The 15,769-nt window shown below is 35.8% G+C and overlaps 1 protein-coding gene across 1 annotated transcript in view; it reads right to left on the bottom strand.

Moving 5' to 3' along the window:
• ADGRL2 (adhesion G protein-coupled receptor L2) overlaps nucleotides 1-15,769 on the bottom strand; it is a 393,866-nt gene that overhangs the window by 168,036 nt on the left and 210,061 nt on the right. The window contains exon 3 of the mRNA XM_069789051.1: nucleotides 10,999-11,040. The gene's annotated coding sequence lies outside the window, so the exon portion shown is untranslated. The remainder of the gene's footprint in view (nucleotides 1-10,998; nucleotides 11,041-15,769) is intronic.

The raw sequence follows: 15,769 nt of genomic DNA, 5'->3' as shown, positions 1-15,769 counted from the left end.
GGAACATCGACTGACTGCTTAGTACTACTGCTAATTATAAATATTAAAATATATTCAATAATTAATTAAGATGCTATTCCCCACCTCACTATGAGCACTGGCTGCTGTATGTTGAATAATCAGCACCAAAATATGATCTTTTCATATTGTAAATCATAGTTCTACATTTAATATATCATTAAGACAACACACTAAGGCTTTTATTGCATGTTTGGAAAGCAAAGTGATAACTCCGTATGTATTTACACAGGAATGGGAGAATTTCCTGCATATGCAACCACTGAATCTTACTGAAGAATAAACCACAAATTTGCATTGTACCATTTAGGTGCTGAGTTTTGCCTTTCTGTTTTCTCTTCCTGTCACCTCTCTGTATGGCTACATTGGTTTAATTTGCTTTCTTTAGAATTTTTGTTGATAGTAAAATTAATGTGCAAATTCCCTATCAGTTGTATATATTAATATAATTCCCTCTCAAATACAGCTCATTGAAATTAGCAGTGGTAAAAGGTGAGATACATATTCATACAGTTATTTACATAAATCCCATTCAGCTTTATGCACCCCAAGCTTTAATGCAAAGTATCTACTACCGCAGGTAATTTTAGCACAAGCAAAACAGCACATAAGTGACATCTGACTTCCCAAAGATTGGATGTCTTTTAATAAATAGATTATTTGAAGAGAAAAAGTTCTGTAAGAAATTAGGTTTTTGACATTGTAATTTTTATGAGTAAAGATTTAATTTAATATTCTGCATATTTTAACTTTGCCACTTAGTGCAACCCAGGTTTGAGTTTCCAAGGAATTTATTGGTCAAAATTTATCACCTTGCAATCCATTATCATAGTAAACCTTACAAATTAGATCTTTTATTACAGTGCTAAAGTTGGCAGACCAACTCTATTCTGCCTTGCAATTAAATTCAGCTACAGTTCCAAAGAGATTAGTACATATACAGTAATACATTTGTTTCCTTTCGGGAAACTAGTGTCTTTACAACCGAAAGTTGAAAACAGTGATGTATTTCTCCAACGAATGACACACAATTGGTTCTTTGCAAGTTATATAAATTGTGCGTGACACCTAATTTATGATACAGTATAAGACAGTGTATTAATCTGTTAATAAACTAAACTTTTCAGTAAGAACTATAGTATGAAGCAACTATAAGATAGTGTACACACTAGACCACAAAGTAAGTTTTCTAAAAATAAGTATATACTGGGAATTGATCTATGCAGCACAACATTTGTATCAGGTCTAGTGACAAAAATATCTTTAAAATCAGTTGCAATATGCATATTGATCTGTGGATTATATAGAATGACAACTATAAGAAAAGTCATTAGGTCATTATCTATATAGGTTTAGGAAATTAAGGCATCATCTATTCCTTGTTGTGAAAGACATTTGCTACTAAAAATATAAATTGACATCTACTGTGTGCAGGTGCAGATTCTACTTAGCAATGCAGCTCTGTTTGTGTAAGTTATGTTTTCCCTAGTAAACAGAGGAGCTGCAAGGTCATGAAACAGACAATGGCACACATCTCAGAAAATTATGCTTTACTCTATAGACTTGCAATTTTTATATTTCCCTTAGCATAGTGCAGCAACACATTGTGACTTATAGCAGCCTCTATTTTTCACCATTTTCCAGTTAATGAAAGTAATGTTTAAATACTCTGAAGTTAGATTATTAACTTCTACAAAATAGAAACAGATGTGTGTCTTAGTATGCCATTAAATTTATGATTTACATAGTATTCTTGAATACAGCTGAGCAGAGGCCAATGATTCTAATTTGCTCTAGATTTACAATAACCTGATCTGGTTTTTGTAAGTACTGAAACACTTTAAACAAAATTAGAAAGCCGTTGTGCTTTGTGTGATTAAAGATGCAATTCCCTTTGGGGTAATGAGAAGAGTTAGAACATGTTTCTTTCTTTATGGATGTTTCTATTATAAACACGAGTACCATATATTATGTATTTTTGTTACTATTTCCTTGTTTTTAATTATAAAATAAACTGATTGAGTTGTACTGGAGTTACACTGAAACAATGCCAAAATCTAGCTAAAGAATGCATACAGAGGTTCATAAAAATCCTTTAAAATTCTTCCAAGGGTCTTAAGATCTTGTTAGAAAAATACTAGTTCTTTATGGTTTGCAGAGACCAAAACATCTCTCTGATTTAAAACTGCACAATTTAAAGATTTATTTAAAAAGCTAACAGATTTCTCAGCTTATTAAACCACATTAATGCACAAAATTTTACAGGACAAAGGTTCAGGGGATTCGTAGCAATTTACATCTGGAGATACAGATTTGCTGTATCTAATGGCAGAAGTGACGACTGGAATGGGTGTTATAGTTTAAAATGTGGTGTATCTATGGGTAGAGATCAAGTTGTGTTGTTGCTTCACTAAATACTGAACTTTTTAAAAAAGAGGCAGAATGAGGTTATATATGTCAGATATAAGCAAGTGACATGCAAGAGGAGTACCCTGTGTATGAATATTTAAGGCCTGACTCAAAAATTCTGAAAATCAGATGTTAGGCCTATAGAGATGTATGGATTCGGGGTTAGCTAGAAATGAAGTATTTCCAAATTCTGATCTGTGACTCTAAAAAGGATCTCTTTTGTGGCCAAAATGTACATCATTTAGCGTTGTAATTCACTTTTCACATGGAAAGGTGACGTAGCAATGAAGTGTAAGCATCTGTTTCATAGAGACTTTTTATAATAATTTTTAAGCCTACCTCAACTGTTCTTTGCATATTGCCCCCCCAAAATCAAATAGATTTTATGAACGTAGAAGTACTGAACCAGGCCTTTAATTTACATAGTACCCAGAATGTAATATTATTTCATTTATTATGTTATTCATTTGCTATTTTACATAATGCATTGAAGAAAATACATGCTCAATATTATATATTCATATTTAATCATACTACAATATATGTATTTATATTTATCTTTACGTCTGATGAAATGTTTAATATTATTAATCCTTTCATTTTAATTATATATAATTAACTATCATTAAAACAGGAGCATTACCTTTTAATAAAAATTTAATCATACATTTACTCAAGCACAGGATCAAAATGCTACACACGGAGGAGATGTCTTAAAAGTGATTGAATGCATTCAGTTTATTTGGTCACTCACTCTTCCAGTGCACTTAGAGATTGCCATTTGTGTTTCACTCAAGAGATCTCCAAGGGTAAGCTCCCACACTCTTACTATGTTCTTTGACTTGGGATTACAGTGTGAAGACAGTCATGTAGACTGAGCCACAAGCCTAGCTCTCAGCCTGTATGTTGCTCCAAATTCAGCTTTCAGTTTGACCACTGCACCCCCTGATAGCTATAGCATATGGTCTGTTACAGGTATTTTTGCATTGGGTCGTGGATTGGTGTAATGCAGCACCGGTAGAATTTTTGACCCAGGCAGACCGATGTGCATATATTTAATTTTAAGAACGGATGAGGATCACTGTGGATTTTTTCTGGGGGATTTGACAATGGTAATTGGAATGAAAAAATGGTAGGAGAAAAATTTTCCATCATACATTGAGGCTGAAGTGCATGTAACTGGACTAGTTTTGTGGTTTCATCTGAACTTTCTGGGAAATATTTGTATTAAACACATAGTTACCCGTACAAGAGGCATTAGGCTGACAACAAGAGATTGGCAAACATAGTAACTAATTCAGGTTTAAGTTGTGTCTAGGGAAGAATCAATGTTAGAGAATTGTTTGTTTCCTTCTTGAAAAAATGAATATGGATGTGGAATAAATTATTGGTGGGAATGAATGGCATCAGGACATCAGAACCTCATACTCACTTTTCACCTGTAACTTAACATAAACTGAGGCCCCACTTCTGCAAGCGCACAGGTTTAGGTGAGCAAACTTTTGCTGAACCAAGACCATATCGCCAGTCCTACAAATAGTTATGCCTGTTAGATCTCATCAACAACATTAACTTAGAAATCACAGATAGAAGGAAATGTGTTATCCTGCGTCTCAGATTAAAACTGAAGGTGAGTTTTGGAGAAGGAGTTTTTAATTGTTCTGGTAAATTCCTACTAACTCACTGCGTCCCAGAGTATGGAATTGTGTTTGCAGCAAACTGTCGTTCAAGGAGCCCTGTGTGATTAACTTGGAGACTGGAAGTAAAAACTGCAGATGAGAATTCCATATGTCTGGGGCAAAGCACCTGAAAGGAAAGCTCACATTTTAATGACAGAGCATGGGATGGCCATTATAGGAATATATTGTATTGATAAAAAGGGAAAACACCTGGTCAACAAAGGTTTTGTAATATTTTTTCATATTAGTTATTTTAAAGTCATATTAAACTGTTGGAAGACTTTGGTTCGTTATAAACACTGTTTCTTAAAGATGCTCAGTGAGTCTGGATGCACTTAGCATAATTTATTTTCCAATCGACTCTGAGTTGCCCAGACCTACTTCTATTGAAGTCAACATTTTTTTTCCAAAGAGAATTAAATCAAGTTTAATTTTTCTTCAAAAAGAGACTTACTTAGATTTCTTAATTGTCAATTTTCTTCAAATAATTACTGCTTGACAACATTTTTTAATAAATGAAAATCCAGTAAATTTTGTCATTCGTTGTATTAAAGCCCACTCTAAAAACATTTGTCTGGTGCAATTACTCAGCAACTCAGAACAAGTGGGAAGTTCAAAACTGTATTTATATTGCTTTTGAACCTTCCTAATGTGATTTAAAATTACCTTATCCCAAAATACATTTAAATCTCAAAGGGGACTGTATTTTAAATGTTTCCGTGGCTGGAAGGCTTCATACATTAGAAAAATATTAACCGACAATACAATGGACCCTGTTCTACTCTTTTCTTTGTATTTCCTGGAGCTATTTCATATTAATATTGACATGGGTGAGACAATTCAACAAACTACAGAGTGATAAGGAGGGCATTTTGCAATGGCTCTCTTGTTGAGCAATGAAGCTGTGTAGAGAAGGGCAGATTTTGGCTATTCAGTTCTTGCCATTCTGATCACTATTGCATAAGACTCAGGTCAGAAGGTTTAAGTGTCTAAAATCTATAGACTGGCTGTTTTCAGAAAATACCAAAATAGAGATTCTAGTAAAAATCCATAGGAGAACTTTCCATCTTCTGACAAGACATTTTTTACTTATGCAGAACTGGTCTTTGTTGAAGGGCTTCTGTCTTCATTATTTAATTTCTTTGTGGAGCTTACAGTCAACATGATCCTGTTGAGTTCTTTATTTAATATGTTTCAGAGCACAGGACACCTGCCGACTTCTTTAATAACGAGTTGTCCTCAGTTGGCTTATATGTGAAAACTGTGCAGCAGAGGCAAGTAAAGAATAACATTAGACATTAAGACTGATTCCATTAAAAAATAAAATAAAACTATGTCCAGGCTCCACACCCGAAGTCCCAAAAATAAATTTGCAAGGGCTTTTCACAGCATGGAATCCAGGCGGATTTTTTTTTTAATTGAATTCTGTTCTGTGTAAGCGCAGCTCAGTGGAATTCAATTTCCATGTAGGCTCCCAGGAAAGAAATACATGCTAAGTATTTTTATTGCTAATGGTTTGGATTTAGTTTCTTAAGTATTATTTAGATTTGACTGTGGACAGAGTTGCTAGTGTTTACTGTAACACAGTGCTCTGTGCCTTTCATTGGAGAAGGGACTCTTTAGAAAAGGATTGGCTAAAGCACAGAAATTTAACCATGAATAAATTCTGGGGCTTTGTATTGTATTAATAAGGCTCAAACTCTACTTCTTTGTACAAACCCTATGGATTCAATGGAAAATCTCCATATTCCCAATTCAACCTTTATTTTTTGTCCCACTTAAATATATTTTCCCTGCTTTGTTGGAAGCCTCTTTCACACCTTGTTAGGAGAAGTATGGGAAAATACTGTTAGAGATGATTCAGGGAAGCCCTACAGTCTCAGTCCTGCAGTTTGTAAGTAAGGGAAGAAACCCTACTAGGATCAATGAGTCCTTCTTCTGCTCTGAGTGGATGGTAACTAAAACAGAGAAATCAGACTTTGACCAATTAGTTTATCTTAATTGGCTTTATTCTCTACCCATTCACATCATTTCTCACATAATTCTTTCACTTCTGCTGAAACACATTGTTTTTCTACAACCCACAAAACTCGGGTGATGAATAAAAAGTATCTCACAAACGAAAACTACAGTCAGCCACTGTTAGCTCATACTCAAACTGTTTTTCTTAGACAATAAAATCTTAAAAAAATGCTCTTTGCCTTACAACTATAAAGAAAACTGTTGACTGATAAGGCAAACTGGTAAAACAGATAGCTGTTTTATCTTCGTTTTTTAATGTTAATCCTTGATTTCAGACAAAGAAATACACTGAACCAGATGTTCAGACTTGCTTGGTGTTACGTGAAGGATGCTCACCTGGTGAAAAAACATGTGCTCCCACCTCGGATTCTGTCACAAAATTTGGACCTAATCCACAGTATGCCCAAATCTGTATTAGAGAACAGACTCTGCACTGCTCGTATTTGAATCTACTTCCATTTTCTCTAAGAGGAAATGTCTCAATTTACTATATTGTCTACTATACATGGTCTATAATATATTATCATTAATACCTGTCTCTCTCTATTACATATTATCTATTGCCTATTTGTATTATGTTGCCGAAGAAGGTTTAAGTGTTGGGTTAATAGAATTATTTTTTAATTGTGTATTTTTTATAGATAAGCTTGTTGATACATGTGTAAGGTTTATTAATAATTTTGTTAAGTTTGTCAGGAAATTAGGATATGGTAGAGATACATGTCTCTTTAAAATGTGTCTCGTGCCGCCTTGTGCACACAAGCACTTTTCAAGTTCTGCTTATGAGTAATCATTTTATATGTGTTTAAATCACATTTCGATTTTCTGTAGACACAGTTCTTACTGCATAACATATACGGTTGCTAGTTTTGTAAACGTGTTTTCACTATTACTTCGAAGAACTGAGGTAAATCAACAGCTGATCTGCAGGATGATAGCGACCAGGACAGCCTGTGCCTATGATTATCAAAGAGTTCGAATCAGGACGGACAGCGGACAACACACAGAGCAAATGGCAAACCCAAAGAACTTCTGTAGCGCTACCTCCTTTTGAAGTTGCACAAGGTTTACTTTTCAGTCTCGGTGTTGCTCAGATGTCGTGGGAATGGGGCGGGGGGAGGGGGCAGGGGTGAGGAACCACGGCTGAACCCAGCAGAAGTCTCCCAAGCTGAAGTCTAGCAAAAAAGCGTGGGTGCGTGGCGCAAGAACGGGTCGAGGGCGCCATTGTACCCTGTGGCCGCCTGCAACCGCGCTCCACCAAAAAGATGCTGGGTGGATTTAGGTCTGGGGAAGAACAGAGGCGAGAATGTTTGTGGACACATACTGGCTAGGGATTCGGTTGGGATTCGGGTCTGGTTTCGCACCAACTAGGAGCAGAAGTTGTGCAGACAGCGCGGCGCGGCTCAGGCCGGGCAGGGCAGGCCTCTGGGCCTTGCCCTTCTCTGCGGCTGCCTGCAGCCAGCTTCAGCAGGGCGGCTGGCAGGAGGAGGACTGCGCTCTCCAAAGATTTTTCCTCATAGTTAGTCTTCCTTTTTTTTAGTTGTAATTCTGTATGGTGCAGCTAAGCTGTTCACAAACAGATAAAAGGATATATATTTTTTCACTTCGGCTCATGTCTCTTCTTCCTGTGCTCCATACAATTATTTTATAGCACATGAGAAAAAATGTTTATGTTCTGTCTAATTCAGTCTAAATGAAATGTGAAAAGGTGACAATCTCTTTAAACATTACTGATCATTACTTACAAAACTATATTTTAAAATTGTGAAAACAAATGCTTTGACCTTGTGAGCTATGGAAATATTTAAAAACAAATCTGCTATGCTTTTTTGGCTAATAGTTGTGATTTGCATAGTTGAACCTTGAATGCAGTCATAAATAGCTACAGAATCCAGCTTGGCATAATGCCCAGCAATGTTAGGGTGCCAGACAAAAAATCGGGTCAACCACTTACCAAGTCATTCTGTCTCAACAAGGTGATGTCTAACAAAGAAGCTACAAGGCTGAAGACAGATAACATATTCAGCTGCTGTTCAGAAAGACAAGAACTTTTCATTTATCAGGATAATCTACTACTCGTAATCAGTACACCAAGTGAACTCCCTCTTGTAAGAAAGAGAAAAGCCCATCAATTGTTTTTGCTAATTAAGATGAATATTATTCCTGTGAAATGAACCAAAAAGTTCTATGTAACCAGAATCCCAAAAGAGATCTATAATCTAAAAGAATAATTGCACAGAGTTTTAATTGAGAGGAAAGTGAGAACTATTTTTTGTCTTCAGTTTTTAGCTGCAATGGTCTTCCATGTATGTTAGTGGGTCTTTTATGTTCTCAGTTTATCTAACGTGATTTTCCATATATTAAAAGTTGTGGAATTGAAAATTCATGACAAAATGGTTATATATTTAATGAAATGCTACCACTAAATGTTACATATTTAGGAATAATTTGAGGTAACAGATCATTTATTAACATATATAGAAAAAAGTCAATTTTTAGATTAAAATCTAGGTGTTGTGACTGTTCATAATAATGTGCATTTAATCTTTATTCATTAAGCACAGCTAGATTTAGAAATGAGAAGGAAAGTGTATTTTCTTAAAGTGATAGTATATGCAACAATTTATTTTCTTCTGTGATATTTATCTTGGTTTGAGGGTTAAAAAAAGCCTTGCAGTCTTGATAGGAAGTAATGTGAGGAAGCTCAGTTTCCCATTCCTTAAACAGAAGACACCCAACTTGAAAATATATTTATATTTGAATTAATATTTACATAAAGGAAACCCATAATCAGCAGAGTAACCCAGTATTCCCGAGCAAGTCAGGGAAAATTCATTGAGGTGTACATGGTTATACATATAAAAATTAATTCTCCCCAAAATAATCTATGACTGTCTTTGTTGTAGTAACCCTTCGGGTCCAAGCCTTTGTCCTATCTTCTTTGCTTATAGTGTAAATCACACAGTTGGCCTCAAAATAAAAATAATTATAATTTCACTTAACATGCAAATTTAGAGTTATAAATTACCTCAAATCAGGATACTGGCTGAATACATTTGTTTTCATGAAAAATGAAACGTTGTGTCTCTCTTCTGCCCTTCCCCCAAGCCTTCTTCACAAGATCAGCCTCGGGCTAAAATGGTTTTAAGTAGACTAAAGCTGCTGGTAAACACTTACCTTTGACAATATTATTGCCTAATGAACATTGCAGAAAAGGGTGTATGCAGTGCAAGTGTCTGTCTGTGGCTGCAACCTACGTACGATCTCTGTGCCAAGTACCTACTGCTAATAGGCAAATATACACAAAAGAGACAGGCCCTTTGATGGTTTAATCCCAAACATACTTAACTGTCACATAGTTAATCTTTTCGATTAAAAATGACTCTTGAGTTCTTCTTGAACATTTTTATGTTTGTGGATGAAGGAGGTTAAACGTAGTTCTCATGCCTGTTTGGACTGTTCTTTTTTTTTTTATTCCCCGCCCCCCTGCCTTAGATCAACATGACTTTTCCCTCTCTTTAATCATAGATATGCCCCTAAAGGATCCTCAACCCTGATACTTCTGAAATACCCCCTGGTAGCAGGCAGGTAAAAATACATTACAGACTTTGCCAAAGCAGACATCATTGTTTTTATCAGAGGGCTACATCTCCAGGTCAAAACCATGTGTTTCAAAACAGCTTCACCTGCAGGTTTTACTTTCTTAGAAAAAAATTTCAAAGAACAACTAACCTTCCATGTTCATCAGAAATCAAGTCATCATTCTTAAAGTTCATCATAAAACTTGTGGTTTGTTATTGATTTTCTTGAACACTGGCAACTTTGGATACCATTTCTATCGAAGATAGTCCCACATATTTTAAATCTATCATTGTTTTAAGCTCTTATGCCTTAAAGTTTGTGAATGTTCTCCTTTTTTTAAAGGGTCTTGAGCTCCTTTTGAGATTAGGTGGAATATCTTTCAAGTGTAACACTAAGAAGCAGTCACATTTCAAGTCAGAATTTGTGCTCTGATGGGATATTTTTCGAGTAATATTTCTTTCCACTTTAACAGTAGTTTCACTTCATGATGGTTTTACGTTGATTTCAGACTACATTTTTATGTAGTGGGAAAGAATTTTTTTTTTGTTAAAGTGAATGCCCAAGACCTGCTGGAAAACATTTCTCCTTAGCAACGTACTCATAGGATTCAGTACAGTTTGCTCAGAAGTGTTATTTTAGGATGACCTTTACACATACAGTATGATGAATTTTTCTTTTTATTTGATTGTAAAGACGTTATGATCAAGGGGCAAAATAAATATTGCCTTTTTCAGCCATAAAAAAAAAAAAGAATGACAAATGAAACCATCTTTTTCAAACAACATGACAGCATGCAGAAGTGATGTCTACGTTTGGAACTACATATTTTTAAATTCACAGATACAGCAAAGCCCTAGTGAAACATAAATAAAGATCAGTTTTATACAATTCAAATAGTAACGCATGCTATGGAACTCACCCTTTCTTAGCCTGAAGAAGAGAAATATATGTTCTTCACTGATAGAATAATGTATTTATGTTTATGGGAATTTATACATTATAATAAATTGTTAAGAAAAATAAAAAGTTGAGCATTCCAGGGTCAGCAGCATTTCTAACAAGGATGTTAAATCCTACTTTATTTTCTTTTGAATAATTAGCATAATGTTCTGTAAATCTTTTCTAGGTAGCTTACAGGATTTGAATATTCAAATATTTTCAGTTGTATAAGCCATATAATTATGAAATTGTGCAGTACAGTTATTTCTCAAGCAATTTGGCAATCTTTTCTTAGAAGAATTTACCTTATGTTCTTTGTTATCAGAAACAGAAATAGCTTTCTGCTTACCATTCTGGAAAAGATGGAGTTCATCATTTTGCCATAAAGACCCTAGAAAGCAAAGAAAATGTTATTAGCTATTATACTCTTATCTGCAGGGATTCTAGCTGCCAAACAATGCATTATCATCAAAACAAAAAATGAAAATACGTGTTCAAATCATAGATCAATAGTTTAATGCAGTTCTGAATATATATTACATGTACTTAGCAGGTACTGGATTAGAAAAAAGTACAGCCTATTGTGCATGTCTGTATTTAGAAATGCATGCCAGCTGGAATTTATCTGCATAGGGTTCATAAAATACAGACATAGGATCTTGGCATCCAATTTGTGATTGTGCTTTTGAAAATAAAACCATGGGCTTGCTGTCACTCTGCTGTGGAGTGGGAGAAAACAGGGTAAAGTATGTGGATAAAGGGTTAAGAGGAGAAGAGAAAATTATCATTGAAATTTTAAAGATTTTCTTCTTAACTCATTAATAAATCTGTATTATGATTTAAAAAAAATCTTTTCACGGTTATTAAAATAATTAATCAGCCTTTACATTTTGCTTCAGAAAAACATTGCTCATAGGTTGTAAGTTTGCAATGGTTAGAATGGGGTACTGAGAAAGTACTAAGTACACCACACACCTCATCAGCATGCTTTAACTGTGATGTGGAAATGAAAGAGTGGATACTAGTTAACTCTCTTTTCTTCCTTCTTTTCTATTATCCCTTTCAGTCTGTTTTATACCTGACATTGTAGCTATTCTGTTTTCTTTAGAAAGAAATGAATCACTGCTACCAGTTCCTTTAACTAAAGGATGAACAGAGTGATCACTTTCACTCCATACCTACACAGAGGATTTTAACTTTTCTATAACATCGTGTGCTATATGTCTCAATTGTGCAGTTCAAGAATAAAAAGTTTTCAGGACAATAGGCTAAGTTCTGCGACCATTTCTCACACAGAATACAACTTTACTCCTGCTGAAGTAGCCAGGGTTAGGTACAGAATCTATCATCTGCCTCATTTTCAGAGGTAAAACAGTTTTATGCCAAAGAAGGGAGAACACTTAAAACCCACTTGTTATTCTTAACTATTTTTGTTCTTTGAGAAAATTATATCCTAAGGTAAAAATGCAAGGGAGAGAATTAAGGAATTAAATTAAAAATGATGTTTAGAAAAAGTTACTATAACCAAGAAATATAGTCACAAACCACTTAGAAAAAAATGTTGATGTTTAGGTAGGGCTATTACCTTTAAAGAGGAAGACTAAAAACTCAAATAAATAATAGATTGATTCCAGGTTTTCACCATGACCGCATATACCGCTGGATGAAATGTAGGTATTTACAGGTAAGGGAGTGTCCAGATAGAGAAGAATTCCCCGGTATGGTACAGGAGTTATTTCTGTTCAAGGAGTTTACCTTGGGCAAAAAGGGAGTTTCCAGGGTGTTCAGTGCTGCAGAAATTCAGACTTAATCTAGGTTGCAGCACAGCACAAGATATAGGGAGCCTGGATAAAGCTAATGTAAATTAGAACAGTCCCTGAGGGCTGCTCTAATTTACGCGGCAATTCATTGGCCTGTATCCAGCCTTGAATCTGAGCATCTACAGAGATGGCTTAAAGCCACTTTTGCTCCATTCTTTGTGGGCTACATCTTCTGTATAGTGCTTCATGTGAGATTGTCCTGGTTTCAGCTGGGATAGAGTTAACTGTCTTCCTAGTAGCTGGTACAGTGCTATGTTTTGAGTTCAGTATGTGAAGAATGTTGATAACACTGATGTTTTCAGTTGTTGCTCAGTAGTGTTTAGGCTATAGTCAAGGATTTTTCAGCTTCTCATGCCCACCGAGGGCACCTGACCCAAACTGGCCAACAGAGTATTCCATACCATGTGACGTCCCATCTAGTTTAGGAACTGGGAAGTGGGGGGCAGGGATTCGCCGCTCGGGGACTGGCTGGGTGTCGGTCGGCGGGTGGTGTGCGATTGCCCTGCGCATCATTTGTACATTCCAATCCTTTTATTACTACTGTTGTCATTTTATTAGTGTTATCATTATCATTACGAGTTTCTTCTTTTCTGTTCTATTAAACCCTTCTTATCTCAACCCACGAGTTTTACTTCTTTTCCCGATTTTCTCCCCCATCCCACTGGGTGGGGGGGGAGTGAGTGAGCGGCTGCGTGGTGCTTAGTTGCTGGCTGGGGTTAAACCACGACAGAGATGTAGCACAAAATCTCTCTTGCTTCATTTATGAAATGCAGGGAAATAGGGTCCCCCTCAGCCAAAGAAACAGTATTTCACATAAGCTTAAAATGAACACTTTGAACATCCATCTCAGTTGAGCCAAGTTCCCACAAAGCACTGGCTTCTGCATCCTTCCCAGAGATCTTTGCTCCTCAGCCGTCACAGTTTGCAAACCATGCTGTTTGGGTGAGGTAATCATTAATCCACTGCCACAATCCATTCATTTCAGCAAAGTAGTAGTTGCCTTTCCTCCACACAGCTTTTGAATCCCCCTGCCACAAAGCCATAATAATTTTTTTTTCAAAGCTATTTGTAAACCAATAAAATGTCACCATTTCATAAATGAACAAAAGTTCTCATTGACTTCAAAAGGAATTATATTCACAAAAGGGTAGATTTTGCCTCTAGTTCTTAACTGCTTAATTATTAAGATTCTACAGCATGACTTACAATGTTGTAAGATATGAACTGAAAACTGTGGGCCTGTCCCCTACCAATCAGCCATGTATGCAAGCCTCCAGACTGATACACAGATTGTTCAATACTTTCACATGAGTATCCCCCTGAAGTCATTGCAGCAATGTTTGTGCTTAAAGTTAAGTGCATGTTTTAATGTTCTGTTAAATCATGGCTTAAATCCTTACATGGATTCAGATGAGCGGAGCAGCTGAAAGTAAAATAAGTTTAGTGTGACAGCTAATATATGAGTTCTTTTTGGACACAAATTATTTTTAATAATAGGTTATTTGCTGGTATATAGACTACAGAATTACTATTTTAGAAGTGAGTCAAGGCTTCTTCTAGCTTTTGCGTTCACTGGCTGAAATAAATAATCTGAGTGGATGTGTGTGTGACCACCTAGTTCTCAAATATTGTTTAAGAAATGCTAACAAGTTTTTGATTTCCTTTTTTTAAATTCAGATTTGTCTATTAATTTTGCAGTTACTTTCAGTGTCTCTGACATTGGCATTACAAATTTCACCCCCCCCCCACTTATTCAGTTCTGTAGTTCCTGTTTGCTCACTACCATTTCTGAATCAATAAACAAAATTACCTATTTTTAATCACTAGCTCCTGAAGAGGGCAGCACGTTCTAGATATTATTGAACTGTAAACTTTGAGATGACAGCCCAGGCTTTACTGTACTGCACACAGAGGAAGGGGGAATAAAAACTTTCTGGATATTTTGTGTAGACAGTTCCCGTGATACAGTAAGTCAGCAAAAGTTCTAGGCTGTTACAGACCAAGGTCAAAACTGTATTTGATTATTAAAGAGAACATTCAAATTAGCTACCTGAAGCAATGCATTTAGAAAGAGAGCAACAAAATACCAGCAAGGAGTACTTCCATGAGGAATATGTTTTATCTTTAACACTGTAGATAACTTTTCCTATTGGCAGTGCATTGACTATCAAAACTACTAAAGGGGTTAGATTTAATTATCTCACTTCTTTGCACATTTCATCTCAATTGCTATGGCAACATTCAGTTGCCTCAGCAGCAATGTACACTTTAATCAGATATTTCCTCACTCATTTCTCTGTGCACCACAGCAATGTAGTCAAATTTACAGCCAAACCCTGATGCATCTGATAACACCTCTTAGGAATTAATGGCTAGGTTTCCCCTGCCCCTCACCCATAGCCACAAATATTTCTAGAGAGTTTTTGCACCCTGATGACAAAGTCTTTAGGAGACGCAAAGTGTGTATGCTTTAAATCTTTTCCGCTTCACTGATTTTATGTTGTTTTCTGCCACCACTCCCTTTTTACATGGCTGCTTCTTACTTGGGAACTCTTCCCATCAAGCTATGGGCAGGTCTTCTGGTCCCTGCAGGAGCTCTTTCAGGGCTGAGAACAGGAAACACAATAATTGGGCAGACAATATGGTTCCTCCTATATTCCACCCTGCCCTGAAAAGCTTTTTGTTTGATTACTCAGCCCTGATTAAATGCTTCATCAGAGTACATCATAGTTCTTTAAACTTCTTGGCCCAGAAATCAGGAACATAGGCTGAAAGAAAAGTAATTAGGAGTGATGAGCAGATACTGGGGACTCCATATTGAAATGCAGACAGTAAGGAGAGTCAGGAAGCTAAAAGTACACAGGGGTTACTAAATTCAGGTTATGGGAAGTCTTGATATTTCTGATATAGAATATCATCTGGTTTGAAAACATGTCGCCACCAAGGTAAAGTGGGAACAGAGATAAGTTCCTAATGGTGCCTAGCTTCTATGGTGAAAAACACATTAGAAATGTATTAGATAGATTGAATTAGATTGGATTATAGTCAGATGTATAGGAAAGAATGATAGACATAAGGCATTAAAACATAATTCTGCATATTCTGAAGATTGTCTTTAAATAGTCAATTAGTTGATTTTGCTTTTTTGCATTAAAGAAAATAATCTACACTGCTTTTTGCTTCTACATGCATTTTTCATAGCTGTTCATCTGCTCCCATGTAATAAACTATATCACAGTTCATTTTCAAATAAGGTCTCGGATTACTGCTGTCTTAAAGATTTTTGGAAACCTTGGGTAA

The sequence above is a fragment of the Haliaeetus albicilla genome, chromosome 8 (assembly GCF_947461875.1).
Source record: "Haliaeetus albicilla chromosome 8, bHalAlb1.1, whole genome shotgun sequence".
NCBI lineage: Eukaryota > Metazoa > Chordata > Aves > Accipitriformes > Accipitridae > Haliaeetus > Haliaeetus albicilla.
The sequence above is the reverse complement of the archived record's forward strand: the minus strand, read 5'-3'. Positions and strand labels throughout refer to the sequence as shown.